Source organism: Loxodonta africana, chromosome 21 (genome assembly GCF_030014295.1).
Source record: "Loxodonta africana isolate mLoxAfr1 chromosome 21, mLoxAfr1.hap2, whole genome shotgun sequence".
Lineage (NCBI taxonomy): Eukaryota > Metazoa > Chordata > Mammalia > Proboscidea > Elephantidae > Loxodonta > Loxodonta africana.
The window spans coordinates 55,635,439-55,661,963 of NC_087362.1; the positions used below are offsets into that span (position 1 = coordinate 55,635,439).

Consider the following 26,525-nt stretch of genomic DNA (forward strand, 5'->3'; position numbering starts at 1 on the left):
TTCAGAGGTAAAGAAAGTTGAGGTCTTTCATTAGTTTCCAAGGGCACGTATGCAGTAGTTACATCCGTGGCTTACATCAGACCTGAATAAACATATGTAAGCCAGTCTTCCAGAAAGGTTGGAATGACAGACATTGGCACATGCAGAATGAAGGGAATGAGTAGAAACTAAATAGGTTTTGTCCCCTTCCTCTCTCTCTAGTCAAGCATTGTTTGGAGGTGTCTTCTGTTAATAGAGCTTTCAAAATATTTACAGCATGATTTCTAGGGACAGAAAGACATGGATATAGATTCCCTATAGGGTCACTATGAGTCAGAATCGACTCCATGGCAACATTCTGATTACAAAAAGCCCTGGGGGAGCAATGGCTAAGTGGTCAGCTGTTAACAGAGAGAGCGGATCTTTGAACCCACCAGCCACTTTGTGGGAGAAAAGGTCTGGCAATCTCCTCCTGTAAAGATTACAGCCTAGGAAACCCTACAGGGGCAGTTACTCTGTCATGTAATGTCTTTATGAGTAGGAATTGACTGTAAAGCACCCAACAACAACAACAACATGCCAGTTACAGGAGCCCCTGGGTGGTGCAAATAGTTAAGCATTCATCTCCTAACTGAAAGTTTGGTCGTTCAAACTCACCCAGAGGCACCTTGGAAGAAAAGCCTAACCATTTGCTTTCAAAGCTCATAGCCATGAAAACCCTACGGACCAGTTCTGCTCTGCACACATGGGGTCTCCATGAGTTGGAATCGCCTTAGCAGCAATTGGTTTGGTTGTGGTTTTATACTATTTATGTGGGAGAGTTCTTTAACTATTTTCACTTCCAGTTTTCTCATTTGCCAAAGAAGGCTTATGATTTTTGTCACCCTAAGACATGGGAACCTGTTAAAATAGTGTATGAGAAAAAAATAATATAATGATAACTTAAATGGCAGGAAGTTAGAAAGCATTTGCTACAATTCCTAGCAGATAGAAAACACACATTCAATATAAATCATTAAAATTCACTCAGGCTAGCACTTTTATTTCCTCCAGTTTACAGATGGCAAAACTAAAACTGATAAGGTTTAAACAACTTGCCCAACACAATTAGTTAATTAATGGAAAAGCCAGATTTTAATACAAGCAGTTTGACTCCAAACAATCAAAAACACTATGTTTGTAGGTGTTTCTTATACTGTAAGATTGGATTACTAATTTCTGGCAAGTAGGGTTTGTGTGAGGACTGGTGGAGTTCTAAGTAAGAAATCATATTGTAAGGTGTTTAAGGAGGTAGTATCTTCTTCATGATAATCGTCAAGACCTTTGTAATATTCTCTAACTTCATAAGAATAATCTTTGGAGTAAGGAGCCCCAGATGAATGATTCTTCGAAAACCCTAGAGTCTTGATCTAAAATGGGTCTATGATTACTATACTTCCATATGTGTATATATATATATATATATATATAAAATGAAGATTATTGGATAAAATACTTAAATGTATTAGTGCATACTAAGTGTTTAATAGATGGCCTTTATGACTCTAAATTTGCCAGCTAAAAATGGAGTCAGGACTAAGAATTCCCATATTTCTTTCACCATCATATTTCATCACTTTTCCATTGAGGTAGTAAAGGAAGAGGGAAGATAAGGCAGGATAAATTTTATCCATTATAAACCAGGTATAGCCCCTAGGTGAAACACATAGTTAAGACTTGCACTACTAACCAAAAGGTTGGCAGTTCAAGTCCACCCAGAGGCGCCTTGGAATTAAGGCGATCTGCTTTTGAAAGGACACAGCAATGAAAACCATGTGCAGCAGTTCTACCCTGAATACATGCAGTCTCCATGAGTTGGCATCGATTCTATTGCAACTAATAATAACATGATGCTCAATGGTTCATTTAATGCACCACAACCTTTAGGGAAGGTATTGTCTTCATTTTAAAGTTACAGTACTGAGATTAAAGGAAATTATGTAATTCTTACTTAATTTCATACTTAGGAAACTGGGGAGTTGGTCTAGAGGACCCTTCATAAAACTAACCGTCTCTGTCCTCTTCAAAAAATATCGGTCACTGTTAAGAAATTTTTTAAATCCCTATTGTTTCAAAGGGCATTTGGTCCAGCGTAGATTCTGCTTTCACATCTCAAAAGGACGCATGCAAGATAAAGAAATGTCCTGGCAATTTCCAAACTCCCACTGCCTAACCTAAAATACGTTAACTCTAACAAATATAAAGAAACACAAAATCGCAACCCTGTCGAGGTTTCCAGTGGCAAGGCTTCCAATTAAAAACCTCTTCTTTTTCTACCCAAGTAACATTTGCAGCACAGATAACAAATTTCACTGCGACATCTTTAATACCATTAATGATTTGATCTTTCTGCAGAGAGCTTAAAAGCTTGCAGAATACAGCATCAGACCCGAGGTAGGTAGGGGGAAGGTTACACAGCGGGGATATCTAGTGATCTGAACATATTAAAGAGAATGTACCAGAATTAAAGGAATCAAATGAGGGGCTCTGAAAAAGGAACACTTGAACACAAATCAACTGCTTTTTAAAATAAGACCTTAGAAATGAGAAAGTAGATTTTCAATGTCTCTTTGGCTTTATTTTCACGGTCCAAATCAAATGGATAGCTCAACACACAGTACTGAGAACAGTGCCTTGTACAGAGTAGGTGACTAATAAATTTGAAAGAAGTATAATTGGAGCAAAAAATAAAATAAAATAATCCTGCTGTTCATGAAAATGGAGCTGAAAGAATGGAAACATTTCTGGATAACTCATGATCATGATTTGAATAATTGTCTGAATATTCAGTTCGACTTGGTGCCTCTGCACATGGCTTTACTTTGATTTGGAGAAATCACATTCACCGATAGAGAAATGTCCCCACACGGGCAAGGCTTTTTGTTTTCAGTTATGTTTAGGTAAAGACTGGTGACTCCATATTTATTTAAATTCCCCAAATTAGATAACTTGTGTGAACCAAAACATTCATTTTTCGTTCAGAAAGCATTAAAACTTCATTCTAGTTTCTGTCTACATTCTTGAGATGTAAAGTCGTAGGACCTGAGCCCTGCCCTCAGAGGGCTTTGCCACTTAACTCTGATGAACTCAGTAGTTAATTAGTTTAATTCTCTGGTGAGCAAGCAGGTTGTGCTTTGACTTAGAGCTGCTGTTTCTGCCTTAAAACTTGTAATCTTCTTCCCAGGGAAGTATGGGCTAAGCATGAAAGCTCATTGTTTCCACTGGCAGGAACAGCATTACAGAAAAAGCAAACAGAAAAAGCAATAGTAGTAATAAAGAAGAACTACAACAGGAAGCTGCTACCACCTGTAAGCGCGAAGGACAATGGGAAGATGCAGAATCACTGTAGCCTAGGGGTTGGGGCTCCCTGAACTTGTTGCCATGGAGTAGACTCCAACTCATGGAAACTCCGTGTGTCAGAGTAAAACTATGCTCCACAGGGTTTTCAATGGCTAATTTTTCAGAAGCAGATCACCAGGCCTTTTCTTCTAGGTGATGCTGGGTGAACTAGAACGTCCAACCTTTCAGTTAGCTCTGTTGCTGTTAGGTGCCATTGGATCAGTTTCAACTTACAGCAACCTTATCTATGTACAACAGAAGGAAATGCTGCCCTCTCCTGCATCATCCTCACAATCTTCGCTATGCTTGAGTCCATTGTTGCAGCCACTGTGTCAAGCCGTCTCATTGAAGGTCATCTTCTTTTCCATTGATCTTCTACTTTACCAAGCATCATGTCCTTCTCCAGGGACTGATCTCTCCTGATAACATGTCCAAAGTAGGTGAGACAAGTCTCGCAGTCCTCACATCTAAGGAACATTCCTAGAAGAGTTAAAATGATGGCATGCCAAATGAGCAGAGGGAGAGCTGAGCCACTGAAGAGGTTCAGCTGCTAACAGATAGGCCACCTGAGGGACAGAAGAAGGGAGATGAATAAATTGGCACTCCCTTTTTCTCTAGCCCCTTTAATCTCCAACCATTGCCTTCTCTGAGCTGAGCCCAGCCCAGCCAGGTAGGAGATGACTCCAGAACTGTTAGGTCAGAACTCTCTGCCATACAGAATAGAGCAGTGGATAGTCAGGAAATCAACCTGAGGACAAGCAGTCAAATAACAGGCACAGTCACAGTGATGCATTAGATTTCAGGCTGGTTCTAGAGCTCATTCATCTAAGACTTCACCGTACCTGAAATTTTCTCACATCGCACATACAACAATTATAATTAACCAAATATGCTGTGATTTCTGTTTTTGTTAGTATTTTTATTATTGTTGTTGAACTTTTGTCTCCCAGTAGATTATAAACTCCACAAAAGCATCAATTATGCTCAACCTGTTTATTGCTATCTCTATAATGCCTAGTCTATTGAGAGTTTTTCTCAATAAATATCTGGTGAATGAATCAAGGAGAACGAATAGCCCAGGATTCCACAACACAGTGATTTACATCTGCTTTATAATCATGTTGCAATTATTATTTGTATATAGCTTTAGTTCTACTTCCCAGCCTAGTCTTCTAGCACCAGAAGGGCCAAATCAAAAAACCAAACCCACGGCCGTAGAGACGATTCCGACTCATAGCAAACCTATAGGACAGAGTAAAACTGCCCCATAAGGTTCCCAAGCCTGTAATCTTTACAGAAGCAGACTGCCACATCTTTCTCCTGCAGAGCAGCTGGTAGGTTAGAACAGCCTACATTTTGGTTAGCAGCTGAGTGCTTTAACCACTGTGCTAGAAGGGCAAGAGAGTGTAATTGAGCTCAAATTCTGTTTGTGGAAGGTTTTATTGTCGACCCTCATAGCAGAGTGACTCACACTGTATCTACAAAATCCCATGTATTTGTGAAGAGTGAGAGAGACATGGGGTCACCGTGAGTTGAACCGACTCAACAGTAACTAACAAGAGAGACAGGAAGTCACTGGGTGATATAAACGGCTAAGGCGCTCCACTGCTAACCTAAAGGTTGGAGCTTCAAGTCCACCCAGAGGCACCTTAGAAGAAAGGCCTGGCTATCTATTTCTAAAAAATCAGCCATTGAAAACCCTAAGGAGCACAGTTTTACCCTGACACACATGGGATCACTGTGAGTTGGAACTGACTCAATGACAATAGGTTGTTGTAAGAGAGGTAGACAATTAAAAAGACACAACTCAGCAATGACAAGACCCATCTCTGCTGAACACCATGAGTGCAGTGATGAACTAATGCTGGAAGAAAGGAAGGTAAAAGGGAGGGAGGGAGAAAATGAATGAAGAGAAAAGGAAGAGAGGATACAATATAGCTCAGACATAGGTAGAACAAAGACTGAAACACTAGGTTGTCTGATATCTTTTTTTTTTTTTTTCACTATGCTAAATTTGCTTCTCAAAATCTTAGGGAAAATTATAAGACCCTCGCTGGGAAATGACCAGGGCCTTGCAAAGATTTTAGTGAACACAGTGTATTATGGAATGAATAGTCTGTTTGGGTGAATCCCGTCAGAGAAATACTGAATGATACTCAACGTTTTAATACCTCAGCCAGTGCAGAAGCGAGTTTAGATGGATATTATCTTGTTTGATCTTTACCTGTCACATATGATTATATTGATGAGTATCAGCTTGAGACAGCTAGGCAACTGCTTCTTCTCCATATGGTGTCATTGTTTTTTTAAATGTAGCAAAAATGCATGGCAGGGAAGGTGGGCTAATAAATGGTCAGTTGGTTGATTGATGTGGTGGAAGGAGAGTGTGTCTCCTGTACCAAAAAGCACATTCGTTTGTTTATTTCTGTAGCAGCCCTGGACACTTATGAAGTCCTAGTTAAAAAGACTAAAAGGCAGTGATCTGCAGGAAGAGAGAACAAATGATCGTAACTGCATGTGTGTGTAATCAGTTGTTATGAAGTTGTGTTTATGGGTTCCAAAGTTCATGAATGAATGACAAAAGTGAGTTGGATCTTCCTTAGCATGGCCACCCAGTTCTCCCAGGAGAAGGATAGCATTGGCTGTCACTCTTCCAAAGGGCATTTACTATGTGATGGCAGCCCCGATGCCTAGCACAAAAGCCAGAAAACCAAATGAACAAAAACAAAAAAGCCTTGATGTACCAGTTGCTCAAATTTACTAATTATATGGCTGACTTAGACGACTTACTCAACACCGAGACCTAAAGGAAATTATTGTCCATGAAATGGTATAAAGCATACTTGCCTCATACCTGGGATGGTTGCAGAATATATGAAAAATACCTGTATAGGGCATCACACAAAATAGAAGCACAGTAAATTTTCATTGATAAGTGATGTTTTCTTGAAAACATTATTTTCTGCTCTCTCCCAATGCCCATTTAAAAAATAAAAATAAAAACACCATTGCTGTTAAGCCGATTCCAACTCACAGCAACCCGATTCCAACTCATAGCAACCCTGTGGGACAGAGTACAACTGCCCCATAGGGTTTCCAAGGAGCTTCTGGTGGATTTGAACTGCTGACCTTTTGGTTAACATCCCTAGCCCTTAACCACTACGTCCCCCAACCCCCATGGCTGTCATCAATTTCCATTTCTCTATGCTTATAGATCTCTTTGTTCTGAGCTCTGTTGGCTTTTCTAGAATTACCTGATATAAACCCTGTCCTTCCTCATTGTTCATGAGAGTGATTAAAATAAAGCCTTTCACAGAGAAATTCCATCTGAGTTCCAAGAATCTCAAATGGATTTCAGGACATTCCCAGCTATGAGACCCTTGATGGAAGGACGGTCAGTAATTTATAACCGTAAGTGCCAAAAGATATTACTTAATGCAGTGCATGATGAAACTAGTAATATCTACTTGGATCAGCCTCTTCAAAGAAGCATTTAACAATGCTCGTAAACCAAAAACCAAACCCATTGCTGTCGAGTCAATTCCAGCTCATAGCGACCCCATAGGACAGAATAGAACTGCCCCATAGAGTTTCCAAGGAGCGCCTGGTGAACTCAAACTGCCAACCTTTTGGTTAGCAGTAGTAGCACTTAACACTACGCCACCAGGGCTCCCAATAATACTCATACGTCCTTTAATAGTTCTAGAAAGCTCAAGTAGTATAGTTTCTAAGGGCCCTACCACTTTCAGCACAGTCACCAGACAATCCTTGACTTTGGCTGCTTAGAGCATCCCAGAGAGAGAAGAAAATGCAAAATTATGGTTTAGTGGCTACTATGAGCACCATACTGTGTTATGGGATCTATATATATTATGTCATGTGGAGTGTGGTTTTCATTATAAAGTACAAATGCCTCGTTTTAAAGGTCCGTTAATTAAATCATGGGTAACATTGACAAACTTTAGGTTTTTTCTGTGCTGTATTGTTTATGGAAACCCTGGTGGTGTAGTGGTTAAGAGCTACGGCTGCTAACCAAAAAGTCGACAGTTCAAATCGACCAGGTGCTTTTTGGAAACACTATGGGGCAGTTTTACTCTGTCAAATAAGGTCACTATGAGTCAAAACTAACGACAGCAATGAGTTTGGGCTTTGATTGGATATTGTTTATATATACAGTAAATTTCAAACCATTCCAGTAGTCCTACATGGAGTAACTTATTCCACTATTCAGTTACGGGAATAAAGATTCTAGTGGGTAGAGCATCTTGCCCAAATTTACACTTATAAAGCAGAGAGGCAATTAGAATGTATCTATCTAGGTTATTTATTTTTTAACCTTGCGTTATGAAAAATATCAAGAATATATAAAAATGGACGGCACATTTTAATGAACTTCCATGTACCCATATGTCAAATTTCAACAACTGTCAACTCACGGCCAAGCTTACTTGTTTTTTGTTTGTCTGTTTTGCTTTTTTTTTTTACCCTCAATCATTTCTCTCACTTGTCTTTCTTTAAATCAAGTCCCAAGTATCAAATTATGTATCTATAAATAATATATTCTATTCTGAGTTCTTTTTTTATGTAACTGCAACTTTTGTTTAATGCAGAACTAGTTATTATTGGTAGATAGTAAGACCTGCTGCTTACTTCTGCTTTTAATTGTCACCAGCAAAGCAACCATTTTAGTCTATCCATGAGGAAGTAATCACAGTTCCGTGAGTCAAGCAAGATCATTACAAATGCTTCGTTGGCTACTTGGGCAGAATTTCACAATGATGAAACCTTGTACGATAAGAATTTAAGCCAAAAACTCAAGTATTTTAGCTCTCTTTAAATGTCTTTGCCATTAAAACTAGGGCTGGTGGGGGAGGAGGAGGGTATTCGAGGAAAAACGTCATGGCTACAATGCATTAGAGGATTTAATTGGAAAGATATTGTGAGAGGAAACATATTTTCAAAGACCTCAAAAGCATTCCTGTAAAAACATGGTAACAAATGCAAAGCAAGCATTTAGATATCACCTCCACATTCCTTACTACTGTGAGTACTGAGATCTCAGCAAGTGAATGTTTCAAAGCAGAAATATAGAGCAATTAGCAGAAAATCCACATAGCACATCTGTTGGGAGTCTTTTGGAACCACTTTCAGTTCTACTTAGATTTATATTATTTTCCATTTCAAGTAAAAAATAAAATAAAATCACTATGTTCCCTAATAAATAAACTCCCATTGCTTCTGATAGCTTAGAACTGATGAGCTGTTAAAAGTCCAGAGAAACTGTTTTCAGTCTTATAACGTGAAGATGCTGTAACTCTTTTCAGAAGATTGGCTTAGGTTTCACTTTCTCAGTGAAAAAATAAAGATTGAATAAGCTCTTTTCTATTATAGAAGGGCAAGTGAAACAACAGGAAGTACTTACTGAGTTGTGTGAATATTTTTAAAAATGTGAAATATCTTCAGAGCTTATCCTTCTTTACTCAGAGAGATTATCTTTCCAAAGGTTCAATTACGTTTTTTACAGTTTCTACATAGCATTATATGTACTGGTAAAAAGGACCATACAAATTACCATACAGGACTCTTCTAAGATGTCGGATACTATCATCAGTCAATCCATGTACAATATTGCCCAAAGGAATTTTCCGTGAATAGCCTTGGGGTCGTGATTTTAACTTTGCAACTACTCCTTCAGTCTTCAAACGGTTAGAATATGAAGCTTTCCTGTGTGAATGCTAATACAAACTTGGCAATATCCTTTTGCTTCCCAAAAAAGTTAAAGCAGCTTTTGTGAGATATAATTTATATTCCATTGAATTCACCCATTTTATGGTGCAATTCACCATGAATTCTCTTAGTAGATTTACAGAGTTGTGTAACCATCATCACAGTTTATTTTTAGAACATTTGCATCACCTCAAAAAGACGCCTCTGGGTCATTTGCAGTCACTCCTTGTTTACATACCCAGCTATAGGTAACCACTAATCTACAATCCATCTATACAGATTTGACTTTTCTGGGCATTTTACCTAAATAAAAGTATGCAATATGTGATCTTCTATGTCTGAGTTGTTTAATTTAGCATAGTGTTTTTGAGATTAATCCAAGTTGTAGCTTGTAACAGAACTTTGTTCCTTTGTATTGTCAAATAGTATTCTGTTCTATGGACGTAGCACATTTTGTTTCTCCATGCAGCAGATGATAGTAATCTGGGTTGTTTCCACTTTTCAGTCATCAAGCATAGTGCCGCTATGATCATTTGTGCACCCATCTTTGTTGAGCATGTTTTCATTCTTCTTGGGTTATTTGGGAAATCTTTGTTTAACATCTTAAGAAACTGATAAAATGTTTTCCAGTTCCATTTAATCCACATCCTTGCTGAAAGTTTTTATTGTTTGTCTTAAAAAAAAAAAAATTATAGCCATTCTAGTGGGTATGAAGTAAAAAAAAAAAAAAATGAAGTAGTATGTTTATAATTTGTATTGTGATACATTTCTAATACTCTTTACATTGTACTGTTTTAGACCAAAATGGCTTATTCATTTGTTCATTCAGTTAACAAATATTTCCTGTCTTGGGTACTGTTTTAGGTGCAGGAGCTACAAAGGATAACAAATGGTCTTAGGCTCATGGAATTTGTGATCATTGAATTTATAGTGGAAGAATGCAGATATGAATTGACAAACAAAATTAAAAAAATGTAAAAAGCATACAGGATAGGTGCCAATTTTGTGTTAGAATGGGCGTGCACGGGTGTGTGTGTAGAGAAAGAGAGACAGGAAAAGAGAGAGAAAGGCAGAAGAGAGAGAAGCAAGTGATGCTGTGCAAGTTTATAAATAGGAGACGTTGCTTGTTCTCATCCACAAGGTCATATTCTCCTGAGTAAAGGATGACTGAACTAAAATCTAAAGGATGAAAAGGAATTTTCCTAGGGGAGGAGCATAAGAGAGAGCATATCATGTGGAGTTTATTGCATTTTCAAAGGACGTATATACAGGAGGATAGTATAGATCAGTCTCAGTGTTGGTAGGGCATTCCAAGTTATCATGAGTGACACCCCTGAAATGCCCACTACTGTCATCAGTCAATAAGTACATTCCTCAAATGTAAGGATTGATCTGGTTATGCATGAAAATGAAGGCAGACAGGAAAGAACTAGATATATTGAGAACTTTTGTTCTTTATTAGAGCAATGGACAACCATTAAAGACATTTGAACATGTATGTTTGATCATGATAAAAACAGATCTCACAATGCAGTGGGGAGAATAGACTTGTATTGGGCAAGAAAGGAGCAGGGTAATAGTCAAGACTATTATTAGAAACAGTACATGCTTTGCTTTATAAAAGAAGACATGGAAAGACCACGATAATTATTTTCTTCCTGTCATGGACTGAATTGTTTTCCCTCAAAGTATGTGTTAATTTCACTAGGCTGTGATTCCCAGTATTGTCCACCATTTTTTCATCTGATGTGATTTCCCTATCACTATGATGTTAATGACATGGATTAGCAGCAGTTATGTTGATGAGATCTGCAAGGTTAGATTGTCTCTTAAACCAATCTCTTTTGAGATATAAAAGAGAGAAGCAAGCAGAAAGACATGGAGACCTCATATCACAAAGAAATAAGAGCCAGGAGAGTATTGTGTCCTTTGGACCTGGGGTCCCTGCCCGGAGAAGCTCCCCAGCTAGGGGAAGATTGATGACCTTCCTCCAGAGCAGACAAAGAGAGAAAGCATTCCCCTGGAGGTGACGCCCTGAATTTGGACTTATAGCTTACCAGCCTGTGAGAGAATGAATTTCTCTTTGTTAAAGCTATTCACTTGTGGTCTTTCTGTTATAGCAACAAGAGAAGACTAAGACACTTCCATTTAAATCCTTTTGCATATATGAGTAATTATATTCATTCACAGAACCTAGGTTTAGGAAGAACAACAGATGATTTAGGGAGAGGGAGGTCAATAAAATATAGTGAGGAATGTTCTAATGGTTTTTGTTGTTTAGTTATGCATAGACTACAATGAAGTAGTGATCCTCTTATTCTTGGACCTATTCAGGCAGATACTGAAGAGTCATTTAGGTAGTCTTACAATAATTCAGAAATGGAAGGAAGTGGAGTCATCATCTAGCGAGGCATGACATCAAAAACTAAATGATTTAGAATTCATTTAGGATTTTGATCTCTTCTTTACTGTGGTTACAAAAGATATTGGAAGCCAATGACAAAAATGTGTATGATTTGAAAATAAAACTATCAATTATATACTTTTGATAAGTATAGATTATACTGAATGAAATACATGTCCCTGTTAGTCATTTTGTGATTTTGAACGCATAACTTAGTCTCTTCCAAAATCTCAATTTTTCAGTTTAGTAAAATGGTCATGAAAAATTGTCTTTTGCATAACACAGTAACTGGTGCATGGCTGACAGATGTTAATTTCATGGCCTCTCCGGAAATGCTTGCAAATGGATTGTTCCATTGGTATAACGACAACAACTTAACAAAAATGGTGATGATAATAATAGTAACCCTGGAATTTCAAAGGTAGATTTTCCCGATAATGTCTCATCTCAGAGACTTGGCAGAGGCCAAAAAAGATGATTCGTATTTGGAAATCATCCACTAGGTTTTGCGAGTATGACAACAAACCCAACATGTCACACAACAAGAAGTTAATTCTTGTTCTTTCTGAATTCCCAAGTCAACAGGGGCTGGTGAAAATCCTGAGGCCACAAGACAAAAAGTAAAAGATAGAAATCTACCAAATGATTTCAATGCTTTTGAACTAAAAAGACTTAAACAATAAGGTGATAAAGGAACATCTAAGCGTTTAACACTACCTACTACATGTCCAGTGTAATGCAAGACCTGGGAGATGTAAAGAGGTAAGGATGCATTTGATAGGCTTCTCTCCAGGATTCATCATTTCTGAAGAGTTTCTGGAACTAGTTGAGAACGGTAGCACCTTGCAACTGAACCTTGGCTTTTTCTTAGTTGACTTAAGAAGATGTGAGTTCATCTAGGCTTGCCTTTGATTAAAATATATTTTAAAATCAAGATTGGGATGACCAAAACCGTTGACTGCTAGACTTACACTGTGTTAGGTGGAACATTTCCTTGGAAATCACTTTATAATAATGCATTTGGGTACTATAACGAACTTCATATCCCATTCTGGAATCTTTCTCTCAATATGCATCTTGAAGAGTCTGGCTCTATTTCTTAAACCGTATTTTCCTAGTTCCTTACAATTTACTTTATATTTGAACACAGGCTTCCAAATGGAAATTGATTTTTTAAAAAGTATGAAACTCAAGTATTCTTAAAAGATTACAACTCTCTATTTAAAATCTTAGCTAACTAATAATCTTATGTATATTAATAATAAATACTATTATTATAAGTTTTATTAAATACTTTGTGCATGACAGATCCTGTTAAAATCACTTCAGTGGATCAACACACTTATCCCTCAAAGACTTTCTAACCCTCAGTTCTTTAATTAATAATTTGGGTACAATAAGAGTACCTGCTGTGACCTTGGGGAAATTATTTTAAAAATTCAGAAAGGTAAGTAATGAAATCAGAATCCAAACACAATTCTGAATGATTCCAGGGCCTGAGCACTATCCATTGTGGCATTTTTAAGGAATCTGAAACACACACCTAAAGAAATTACATCTGATGTAAGCTCTTTAAGAATCAGAATGTTCAAATGGGGGCAAATTCCCTAAACTTCTATTTGTTAAGCATACCTCTGCAATTCCAAAATGTGGAGAATTTGATGGTTGTGGTATTTGTATCACTGCCCAGTGCCAGCAAGTACGACACATCTATTGCCAACTCGGAATGAAAAGATTGGAAAATCAAATATCATCCTGAGAATATTTCATAACCCATCCAAAAGCGTTCCTTTTATTTTAAAAGAAAGTATTAAAAGGAATTCATGCATGACTTCAAAATGTATTCAGATTCCTCTATAGTGTATAACAATGGGGAATTTTATCAGATTACATTTTCAATAAAAAGAGTTTGAATGAGTTTGATGTGATTTCTGTTTCAATCATAAGGGTGACCTACACAGGTATCCTTTTTTTTTTTTTTTTTCATTCATTTTATTTCTACTCTTGCCATCTGAATTTTAACCTGTTAATATGTGGGTGAATTTGAGGAAAAGAATATCTGTTTGACCTTTAATGTAAAGTCATTTTTGTCTGATCAAAACAGTACTACTATTTCCAATACTATAAAGAATGTGGATTATAAGATTCAAAATCACATGCCATTCTCAGCAGCCTGGAAGGAATGATAATGTGACCACTGCTTGAATGATAATTTTATTGACATAACTGCCTTCCATCCTCTTGCTTTCACTATATATTAAGACTTCTGCCTAGAGATGTAAGTTTAGTTAGGTGGTACTCTTACACTTTAGCTGGTGAGAAAGAAAAGCAGTATGGCCCTTTGCATTGCAACAAGCTCGGTGGGACACGTGTGGAGGAAGACTTTCCTCTCACAGTGATACATCTCCTCTGCCAGTGGTGTTGGTAGAGACTGAATAACTGATTTGAATGTGTAGCTATGGATTTGAAAGAAGTTGAGTTGGAAGCATGGATGATGGCAAGGGGAAATGGATTTGTACCATTTTGGTGACTTGCCTACTGAGGCATTTTATGTCTTATTTTCATATGTGCAAATCCCAAATCTTCAAGGAGATCCAGTGATGTAATGAAGTGATAATTTCCATGGATCCTTGACCCTCTTCAAGTCAAAGCAGAATCTAAGTGTTATTTAGATTAAAAACTACTTTTGGTACTTCCTTCTTTTATAGCATCAGTTCTATATTCACTATAGTTAATGATTTTAATATTTTCTGCACAACGTGTACTTCATTTAAACAGTTGGGCCAGACAGTGAGATTTCTTCCAATCCATTGTTATCAAGTGTGCTAATGAGCACAAATTTATCAGTTCCAGTGTGAAATGAATTAGTCCCTGACTCTGGGTTCCTTAAATATTTAAAGACCTTTAGTAAATCTATAAGGCTGTGGTGGAAAAGTTATTCTCCTGACTCCACTTGCATTCTAATGTCAGGATTTGTAACCACAACTAGTTGATTTCTGGAATTTTCATAGTAAACTCAATTCCATTAAGAGTCTTGATTTTTATTTGTTTTGCTTTCTTTTGATCCTAAGTAGCATGCATGATAAATAATAATAATAATGCATTTGTTTGCACTTCTGCACAAGTCCAAATGGATAAAAAAATTCTTTTCAAAATCTGTTCATATGAATAAAAGCTTTAAAGATTTAAAATCAAATGAATTAGAACTTGGATCTTGGTACAGTTTTCACTTTCCAGTGAGTTAGCCAACACAGGTATTGCTCAGGTAAAATAAAGGTCATATTGATCTTCATTCCTCATTGCATGGAATAAGGTAAATCTGACTTTCCTATGAGGATTAAGGGATCTTTAAGAAGTACATGTAGGATTTTGAGTAAGAGCGAGTAAGCAAATTAAGTTCAGTGGAAATATCATCAGACTTAGAAACCTTGGACAGCGTGATTGAATTTAGCATGGAACATGGACTCTGTGATGCCTGCAGTTCTCTCGGGCACCAGAAATGATCACTTTTGCATAAATTATTTATAGTTATATAATGTTAAGTGGGTCTCACGGTATGAGATTTAGATCTATAATGTGTTCTAGTGGATATCTTTTGACCCCTCTAAAAGATTATACTCTAGTCCACCTGTGGCCATGGTTACTTATTTCTTCCTTGTTTCCGTTGAAGGTGCCATGGCATGGGACATACAATTTGGTAATGTCCTCTGATACTTCCTTTTACATACTTTCTCTTTTTTCTGTTAATCTTGTATTCTAATAAAACTATTTTACAGCCCATTATTGGTTGGATTTCTGAAGTGATTTTAGTTAAGGTGACAGCAAGAGATTGTATAAGTTCATTAGATTGTACTTTATTGACTGTAATTCTTAGCTCCCAGCTGAGAAATCTTGAGAAAGCCAATTTATCGTTCAAAAACCCAATTCTTCATACGTAAGAAGAACCAGGGAAGAAAAACCTCCAGTCCTGCTTCTGTAAATCATAAATATATTTAGTCAGATTTACTAATATCCTACTATCTCCCCTAATACACATATAAACAACAATACTAACAAAAGGGTAGATATAGCAAGCATCATTTCTTTCCTAGGAAAAGTTCCACTTAACACCCTTGCCATATTATCTTTAAAAATAGCACTTCCTTTTATCTTAACAAATTGAGTACATACAGCTTCACAAAGAAATGTAGAAGCTGCTTTAAGTTTTCACAGGCCACTTAATGAGTTCTGAGTTTTGCAAAGTTAAAAGCACAGTCCATCATTTATACACTTCATCTTAAAAATAACAACCATGCAGATATTTATAAAACTCTGAGAGTTGGATGCCTATATGCATAAAGACTCTGTGGAATAAGTTTCCTATGTTAAAAAAAAAAAAAAAAAAAAGCTAATTCCTTCTATATGTAATTTTAAGTTGTTGACTAATCATTAGGTTTGGTGTTAGTATAGGAGTTTCCGAAAGAATCCATAAGTGTGTTTTTTTCTAAAGCTAAAGTAAACCTTAGTTAATATTTAAAAGCTAGGTGTACTTATGAAGTCTTGGTGATGCGGTGGCTAAAGTGTTTGGCTGTTAACCCAAAGGTCAGTGGTTCGAACCCACCAGCCACTCTGTGGCAGACAGATGTGGTAGCCTGCTTCCATAAAGATTACAGCCTTGGAAACACTATGGGAAAGTTCTCTGTCCTATGAGTCAGAATAGATCAACAGTGATGACCTTTTTTTTTTTTTTTTTTTTTTGGTTAGATGCATTTTATTATTAAATATTAGCAGATTTAGTAATGAGTCGGTATTCAGATAGACATTGCGATTATTGACATCAGGTGGCAGGGTAAACAAACGAATGAGTGACAAAAAAGGAAAACAATGACAAATAAACCAATGATCTAATTAGGTAGCTCAGCATATCCAGCTGCTGGTGGCAGATTTAGTATGTTGGTGCACTTTCAATGTATTATATAGGAAATTATAATGGTACTGGAGGAGCCTGGCTTCACACAGTCTTAGTTTTTACTAATTCATTGTAGCCTGATTGTTTCCAACAAGACTCAATGTTTAGAGTAAAAAAGGTATAAATGAAAGGTAGATGCAATAATCTTTGCTTCATATTCCTAAATATTGAATGCTATATAGATATGCATCAAATGTGCTGAACGCTTTTGGATTTCATGTCTTTATTGCTTTGCTAGGTCTTTATAAATAAACAATAGACAGGGCACAAAGATAAGAACTTAATTAAGTCACTTGTCCATACCTTCTAAGCAGAGTGGCACTTTTCCTTTGTTTTGACCTTCTTGGCATTTTCATTCCATTTGACTTAACCAAGAAAATTTGAATTAAATTTGCAAGTCAAATGTTAGAGAGACTTTTCAAAAAGGCATAATATCTACTGATCTTCTCTTTCTCCATTCATTTTGTCATAAACATTTGTCTGGCAACGGCCTTCATTAACTGTGCCTCCTTGTTGTTCTTGCTTGTATCGAAAAAGACAAACAAAAGCCATAGCTCTATGGTTTCACATAAAGAGACCTAGAGCAATGCATAAATTCTGTATTACAACAACAACAACAGATAAACTACATTGAACCAAATAAAGAATTAGGATTTTCCTCCTGTATTTAATTTGAAAAATAATGGATGATGTGGAAGAATATGGGATATTTAAATAATAACAGGAATAATGATGGCCATTATTGTTTTATTAAAAATACAAAAAAAATGAGTGGAAGGAAGGGAGGAAGGAAACAAGAGAGGGAGGAAGTTAAGGACTGTGGGAGACATTACACAAAAAAAGTTGAAGAGTTAAGTTATTCGTGTAGGCACAGTCTATCTCTTCAGATAGACTTTTTATTTTGCATGGAGGATGCAAATAGGACTGATTAGTGATTACAATACTTTCTGCCTTATTTACTAAAGGAAACTTTTCTTACAAGGATATTAATGTTGTGTGAAAGAAGGGCCTTTGATTTCCAACTTTAGATGATTCAAATAACTGATATCCATAATCGGAAAAGAAATTTCTCCTAGTCATAGGAGATTTGCAAATTTAATTCAGTCTGTATGTTTCACTATAAAAATGGAACTAAGGCATCAAGTTCAACTCAGTAAAGAGAATTCTGGGTGCTCCCCTTTTATATGGTGGTGTTTCTGTTATTTTAGGACAAGTTCCTTCCCTCTGGGTGTTCTATATTTGAATCTAAACATCCTCAATTTATTCCTTATGTTACATGGTATGAAGCACACTCAGAGGAAGGCTTGGAAACCATCTATTTTTCTCTTAAATATTTGTAAATGGCCCCAAGCTACATATGCTTCTATGCTTCCCAAAACCCTGAAATTGAACTCTCTCTCTGTGATTTATTTTGAGCCACTTCTAATCCTCATGACAAAATAACATGAAGAGAAATAAATATGAGCCCCACAAAATATGGCTTAAGATTACTTAGTCATTCATTTATTCAGCAAATATTTGTTGAACACTTATTATGCATCTTAAATTGGTAATTTGTTACTTGGAATTTTCCCAGTTTATTTCTGTATCCCTACTGTCTTTTCGATCCTCATTACAACATAATTGTTTTGTAGTAAGTGTTTTGATGAAAATACAAAGGTTGTTATAGATCATATAACTAATTTAGTTGAAGAGATGAGGGGATGCTGGTAAGAGAAATTATCCACAAAGAAGTGACATTTAAGCATAGACATAAAGAATACATAAGTGTTAACTAGGCAAATCAGAGCTAAAGAGGGATAGAGAGATGCAGGCATAAGATATAGCAGATGTGAAAGTGCTGAGGAGGAAAGATACTTTACTTAAAAAAGGTCAAGGTGGTTGTAACACAGAGAAAAAGGATGAGAGTGGTGGGAAATGAGGCTGGAGAACCAGGCAGAGGCTAGACCATGAGGCATTATTATAAGTCACGGGAAGAAAAAGAAATCTCTACTCTCTAATAGAAATACCAAATATCCTTAAAAACTCGTATGTATATATATTTGTGTTTCTTTTTAAATTTATATTCATATTTATTTATAAATATATGTATATATAGTCCAATGACATTACCAAAAACCCAAAAAACAAGGATGGTGAGACTTTGTTTCACTTACTTTGGACATGTTATCAGGAGGGTCCAGTCCTTGGAGAAGGGCATCATGCTTGGTAAAGTAGAGGGTCAGCAAAAAAGAGGGAGCCCCTCAACGAGATGGACTGACAAAGTGGCTACAACAATGGACATAGCAATGATTGTGAGGATGGTGCAAGAATGGGCAATGTTTTGTTCGACTGTACATAAGGTTGCTATGAATCAGAACCTACATGATGGCACCTAACAGCAACAACAAGACCATTACATTTCTATTACGATAATAATACCAGTATGGTACTTTTACCAGATGTTGTCTTATTCAATAATAGAAATTAGGTTAAGAAATATGATAGGTAGATAGATAGGCAGGTAGATAGATGATAGATAGACAGACAGATAGATGGATAGATGTTGTCGTTGTTAGTTGCTATTGAGTTGATTGCAACTCTTGATGACCCCATGTGCGCAGAATAGAACTGCTCTATTTAATTTCATGACTGATTTTAATCATCTCTCAGTTCTAATGAATCAGTTATGTGTTCAGTTCCTTGAAAGCGAATCTATTCCAAGTAAAGCAGCTTAAACAAGGGGACCAAGGTGGTTAAGACACTCTTTCTCTGTGTCAAGTCCTGTCCTGGAGCCTGGGAATAGAATTATGTCTGAGACTATTATCCCTCCAGGGATTAGAGCTCAGTGAAAAAAATACAAATATTTTATTGGGTATTAACTATTTGTTTCTATAAGTTCAAAAGGCCAATTGAATAAAATTTCTAAGACTTTAATTTTAAGATGGCTTACTGACACAAACACGAACAACTTTGAATAAAATTCTAACAAGTGCTTCAGAGAAACAAAAACACAAAAACTCGGGTTAAGATTAATATTTTTATTCAGAATCAATTTGTTGTCAGAATCTGAAAGAAATTTCCTACCAAATGGCATACCTCTACTATTCTGTCTGAAACAGAACAAGTCTATAAAAATGAAAATAGTTCTTGTTTATCTGGTCTCTTCTTTACTGTTTATTTAGTGTATACCTTGTATTTCTTAGTCTAGGTGTAAAGAATCACCAAGTACACCGCTACTTCAGGAATATTGTCATTTGAGGCATGCCTGGTGATATTAATTCACTTCACCTCCCTATCAGTCATAAATAGAATCAAATGGGTGTGGTGGATGAAGCAACATTGTGAAAATGAAATCCTTCATCTTCCGTGGTATAATGCTTATAAATAAAATAGTCCAGAAGTCAGGCAAGAGGGAAAATTTCTAACTGGGGGAAATAACGAAAACTATAGATGTTTGAGTACTTCATTTATTGAGAGTATCAGAGAGCCAGTGGTAAGGTTAAGATATGTTTCTATCTCAATGCAACACACCTGCACAAGATGGGCACTTACTGTGTATTAGTCAACTCATCCAAATATCAGCCCTTTCTAGGGAACGCCAAGTGCTTTTGGCTCCACCCACTTCTAAAATATCTCTCGGCAAAACGTCCTTCTATCTTTTGGCAAAATCTTGTTTTTGTATACTCAACTTCAAAAGATTTAAATTAAAAAAACCATGAGGTATATGTCTATGGGCCGTTAACAGATTTTTCCATTTTTCTATATATTTTCATGTTTTATAAAATGTCTGTTTTGTCTAACAAATCATTATCAGGGCATGCTCTTCTACTTTCTATGCTCAAAAAGATACTAGAATCCATGCGGTAAACAGAATCAAAATCTATAAGGGGAGAACAGACTAATATGCAAAGACAAGGAGACATAAAATACAAATGCATGATTTTAAGAAGACTTCTGGGAATATTTTTGGTTTAAGTTTTAAAGATTATCTCAGGGCAATAGTTTCAGGGGTTTATCCAGACTACATGGCTCTAGAAAGTTTAGATTCCACAAGAATTTGAAAAATGTCTGTCTTGGGCATTATACTCTTTGAAACAAACAAACAAAATACCCAAGCCATTGCCATTGAGTCAACTCATAGCAACCGTATAGGACAGAGTAGAACTGCCCCATAGGATTTCCAAGGAGTGGCTGGTGGATTTGAACTGCCAAACTTTTGGTTAGCAACCAAACTCTTAACAATTATGCCATCAGGGTTCCCATTAGGGAGCAGTGTGGAACAACTCAGAAAAGGAAGGTGAATATGGCGTGTGTTTTGTTTTTTTGTGTCTATTCTCAATAACAACAACAAAATAAGTAATTAAATAAAATACAAATGCATGAAAATATGAAGGACTGGAAAAATAGTTTTTAAATAACTAAGTAGAATTGAAGCCAGGTTTAGAGGCAGTAAACAGCTGCGTTACTGCCCCTTATATCACTGCCCTTACCCCTGTGCATTATTGGAAAGCAAAAAAAGGAAAAGACATCTAAACAAACGGCAAAGAAAACCACCAATCTTCATACCTAATAGAAACCCCCCAAATGTCCACAGCTAGTGTTGTTGTTGTTGGATGCTGTCAAATGGATTCCAACTCATAGCAACCTATAGGATAGCGTAGAACTGCCCCATAGGTTTTCCTAGGCTGTAATCTTCATAGAACCAGATCGCCAGGTCTTTTCTTCCATGGAGCCACTGGTGGGTTTGAACCACTGACCTTTGGATTAGCAGCCAAGTGCTTAACCACTTTGCCACAGGGCTCTCTCCAGAAATAGTACAAGAGTATGAGTATACAATGGAATTCTACAGAGCAGCAAAAATGGATGAACTACAGTTTCTTAAATCCTCATGAAAGAAGCTAAAAAATGTAAGGTTTAGTAAGAGATACCCGTCATAAAATTACACATAAAATATCCTTTAACTTTGTAGATATTTTTTCTGTAGTTTATATAAAACTATATATATATATATAGTTGTTTTTCCTTTGCTCCAGGCAGCCCCTATCAGTCACTAAATTTGGCTTACTGGATGAATGAGTTGTCCTTCTTTATCTGAATTTTCTAATCCCTTGCTTAAAACTGAGACTCATTTCCCCCACCATTTGATGCCCAGCTTAAGCCCTACTTTTTTTTGTTGTGTGCCATAGAGTCAATTTCAACTTTTAACAAACTGATAGGACAGAAGAGAACTGCCCCATAGGATTTCCAAGGAGCAGCTGGTAGATTTGAACTATCAAACTTTTGGTTAGCAGCCTGAGCTCTTAACTACTCTGTGACCAGGGCTCCCCAATAGGGCTACCCCCAACTTAACACTGTATTTTCCAGCTAAATTGGAACTTCCAGGGGTAAAGAGATTAGAGGGAAGATACTGTTCACTTAGAACCCTTAATGATGGGAGAGGAGACATAAGGTATATAATTTTCTATACTCATATTTTCTTGGCATAATATTTCAATCATAGAAAGATATATCATGACAAATTTTGAGATTTGTATTAATGGGTTGTTTTCGACAATGAATGCAACACCATTCTTTTTCAAGTTGTCATTCCCAGCATAGTAGACTATATGATTGTCTGATTCAAAATGGCCAATACCAGTCCATTTCAGCTCACAAATGCCTAGGATATTGATCTTTATGTGTTCCATTTCATTTTTGACGATTTCCAATTTTCCTAGATTCATAGTTCGTACATTCCAGGTTCCAATAATTAATGGATGTTTGCAGCTGTTTCTTCTCATTTTGGATCACGCCACATCAGCAAATGAAGGTCCCAAAAGCTTTATTCCATCCACACATTGAGGCCGACTCTACTTTGAGGAAGCAGCTCTTCCCCAGCCATCTTTTGAGTGCTCTCCACCCCGGGAGGGCTCATCTTCCAGCACTATATCAGACAATGTTCCGCTGCTATTCATAAGGTTTTCACTGGCTAATGCTTTTCAGAAGTAGACTGCCGGGTCCTTCTTCCTAGTCTGTCTTAGTCTGAAAGCTCAGCTGAAACCTGTCCTCCAAGGGTGATCCTGCTGGTATCTGAATACCGGTGGTGTAGCTTCCAGCATCACAGCAACACGCAAGCCCCCACAGTACGAAAAATTGGCAGACATGTGGGGATAATATCTATACACCTACAAGGAAGACCAGTTAATACGAGTATTATTCAAATTTACACACCAACTACTAGGGCCAAAGATCAAGAAATAGAAGACTTTTATCAGCTGCTGCAGTCTGAAATTGATCAAACATGCAATCAAGATGCATTGATAATTACTGCGATTGGAACACGAAAGTTGGAAACGAAGAAGGAACAGTAGTTGGAAAACATGGCTTTGGTGATAGAAATGATGCCAGAGATCGAATGATAGAATCTTTCAAGACCAATAACTTCGTCATTGTAAATATCTTCTTTCACCAACATAAACGGTGACTATACACAAATTTTTTTTTTATACACATGGACCTCACCAGAAGAAACACACAGAAATCAAATTGACTACGTCTATGGAAAAAAAAAAAAAATTTTTTTTTTTTTTTTATGGAAAGAGACAATGGAAAAGCTCAATATCATCAGTCAGAACAAGGCCAGGGGCCAACTGTGTAACAGACCATCAATTGTTCATATGCAAGTTCAAGCTGAAACTGAAGAAAATCAGAGCAAGTCCACGAGAGCCAAAATATGACCTTGAGTATATCCCACCTGAATTTAAAGACCATCTGAAGAATAGGTTTGACTCATTGAACACCAGTGATCAAAGACCAGACAAGTTGTGGAATGACATAAAGGACATTATACATGAAGAAAGTAAGAGGTCATTGAAAAGACGGGAAAGAAAGAAAAGACCAAGACGGATGTCAGAGGAGACTCTGAAACTTGCTCTTGAACGTCGAGCAGCTAAAGCAAAAGGAAGAATTGATGAAGTAAAAGAACTGAACAGAAGATTTCAAAGGGCGTCTTGAGAAGACAAAGTAAAATATTGTAATGACACGTGCAAAGAGCTGGAGATGGAAAACCAAAAGGGAAGAACATTCTCGACATTTCTCAAGCTGAAAGAACTGAAGAAAAAATTCAAGCTTCAAGTTGCAATAGTGAAGGATTCTATGGGGAAAATGTTAAACGAGGCAGGAGGCATCAAAAGAAGAGAGAAGAAATTCACAGAGTCATTATACCAAAAAGAATTAGTCAATGTTCAACCATTTCAAGAGGTGGCATATAATCAGGAACCAATGGTACTGAAGGAAGAAGTTCAAGCTGCTCTGAAGGCACTGGCGAAAAACAAGGCTCCAGGAATTGACGGAGTATCGTTTGAGATGTTTCAACAAACAGGTACAGCTCTGGAGGTGCTTACTCGTCTATGCCAAGAAATATGGAAGACAGCTTCCAGGCCAACCGACTGGAAGAGATCCATATTTATGCCTATTCCCAAGAAGGGTGATCCAACCAAATGTGGAAATTATAGAACAATATCATTATTATCAAGGCGGCTGCAGCAGTATATGAACAGGGAACTTCCAGAAATTCAGGCCAGTTTCAGAAGAGGACGTGGAACCAGGGATATCATTGCTGGTGTCAGATGGATCCTGGCTGAAAACAGAGAATATCAGAAGGATGTTTACCTATGCTTTATTGACTATTCAAAGACATTCAACTCTGTGGGCCATAAAAAACTATGGATAACATTGCGAAGAATGGGAATTCCAGAACACTTAATTGTGCTCATGAAGAACCTTTACATAGATCAAGAGGCAGTTGTTCAAACAGAACAAGGGGATACTGATTGGTTTTAAGTCACGAAAGGTGTGCATCAGGGTTGTATTCTTTCACCATACCTATTCAACCTGTATCCTGAGCATATAATACAAGAAGCTGGACTATATGAAGAAGAACGGGGCATCAGGATTGGAGGAAGACTCATGAACAACCTGTGTTATGCAGATGACACAACCTTGCTTGCTGAAAGTGAAGAGGACTCGAAGACCACAGCCTTCAGTATGGATTGCACCTCAACATAAAGAAAACAAAAATCCTCACAAATGGACCAATGAGCAACATCATAGTAAATGGAGAGAAGGTTGAAGTTGTGGAAGATTTCCGGAATCGACAGCCATGGAAGCAGCAGTCAAGAAATCAAAAGATGCATTGCATTTGGTAAATCTGCTGCAAAGGACCTCTTTAACGTATTGAAGAGCAAAGATGTCATTCTGAAGACTAAACTGTGCCTGACCCAAGCCATGGTATTTTCAATCACATCATATGCATGTGAAAGCTGGACAATGAATAAGGAAGACTGAAGAAGAATTGATGCCTTTGAATTGTGGTGTTGGTGAAGAATATTGAATATACCATAGACTGCCAAAAGAATGAACAAATCTGTGTTAGAGGAAGTACAGCCAGAATGCTCCTTAGAGGCAAGGATGGTGAGACTGCATCCTACATACTTTGGACATGTTGTCAGAAGGGATCAGTCCCTAGAGAAGGACATCATGGTTGGCAGAGTACAGGGTCAGCAGAAAAGAGGAAGGTCCTCAGTGAGGTGGATTGACACAGTGGCTGCAACAATGAGCTCAAGCATAACAACGATTGTAAGGATGGCTCAGGACTGGGCAATGTTTCTTTCTGTTGCACATAGGGTCACTATGGGTTGGAACCCACTTGACAGCACCTAAGAACAACATATTAATGGGTATTGGAAATATTTTTCTTCATTATACTAGAGTGTGTTATCTAAACTTCTTATCATAGACATGCATTACATTCCTAAAAATAAGCTAACGAACATTTAATTTAAAACTAACAAAAAAATGTATTCAATTGGAGGTGCTCATCAAAATAGGGAATTACATTGCCTGGAGGTGGCAGGTAAAGCCCCATCAGTGACTCATAAACTTCCTTTAGCCAGTGAAGAATTTTCTGTACGTAGAAAGAGGAATGACATGCAAAAATGCCAGAAGTAGTAAAAAATACGCGTTTTGTCTTAGACTCACCAATGCTTTCCTAAATAGTAAAAGAGGTAGCTTTGTTTTGCAACAAGGAATATTCTTGTGCAGTTTCTAAATTATCATTATAGATCATTTTAAAGAGAGAGGATATGAAAAGATAGTTTCTCATAAATAATGTCAACCACAAAAAGACAACGCCTCTTTGTAATTTTATTAATTGCATCTTGAAGAACAATTCTTATCTTATGTTCTAAACTACGGTATGTGAAATCATCAACAAATGTTCCTTGTACTAATTAACTGTACTCAAACTTGCCACCCACGTTCCCAAAATATAACCTGGCTGTACATTACGTATGTGCTTTTAGGGAACGTTCCCCTGACTTTACTTTATTGGTATTCCCTTCTAGATTACTGGATTATTGGATCATTTGTATATATCACCACTAAACACCACTACTAGAAACATATTTTCCCTCCTCAAATTACTGTATAATAAGGCACAACCATAACTAATTGAGGAAAAAAAAAAGTTAACTCCATCAGAGTGTTTTGTTGTTGTTGTTGTTGTTTGACTGTTTTAAGGCCTATTTATATGTTAAACAAAGCAAAAATAATGTATGTACCTATTTTGGGAAAAGGCTATCATTTTTTGAAATCCTGGTATAATATTACTTGGTACTATTTAATGCATCTATTTAATTCAAATGAATAGAATATTTGCCCATGTATATGATTATTCTTGAAACCAGTAGCAACCACTGATAATCAGAAATTGGACGACAGTTGGAAATTACTGGTTTAAAATTCACCAAGGAGGTAGCCAAGTGTTCTGGAGTCTGCAAACTTACCAATATTTGAGAAAAATTCCAGTGAAAATAACCAATTCACCCTAATAACACTGGCTGGAATATTATTTTTTTATGAGATAAAGTGCTCCTATTTAAAAAAAATAAAATAAAAAAATTTTAAATCGATGTAGTCTTTCATTAATCAAAATAAGAAAATATATTACTAATTACTGTATCCAGTGTGATTGTAGTTCATAAGAAGGCAATGATGGACAACAAAAAATTTATCTTGGAGTGGAATATTTGAGGAACACAGGACTAATATATGCTGACCAATTTGATT

At 36.8% G+C, this 26,525-nt stretch overlaps 1 protein-coding gene across 1 annotated transcript in view; it reads left to right on the forward strand.

Annotated features, from left to right (window-relative positions):
- LOC135228338 (cadherin-8) overlaps window positions 1–26,525 on the forward strand; it is a 66,870-nt gene that overhangs the window by 36,501 nt on the left and 3,844 nt on the right. The window lies entirely within an intron of this gene.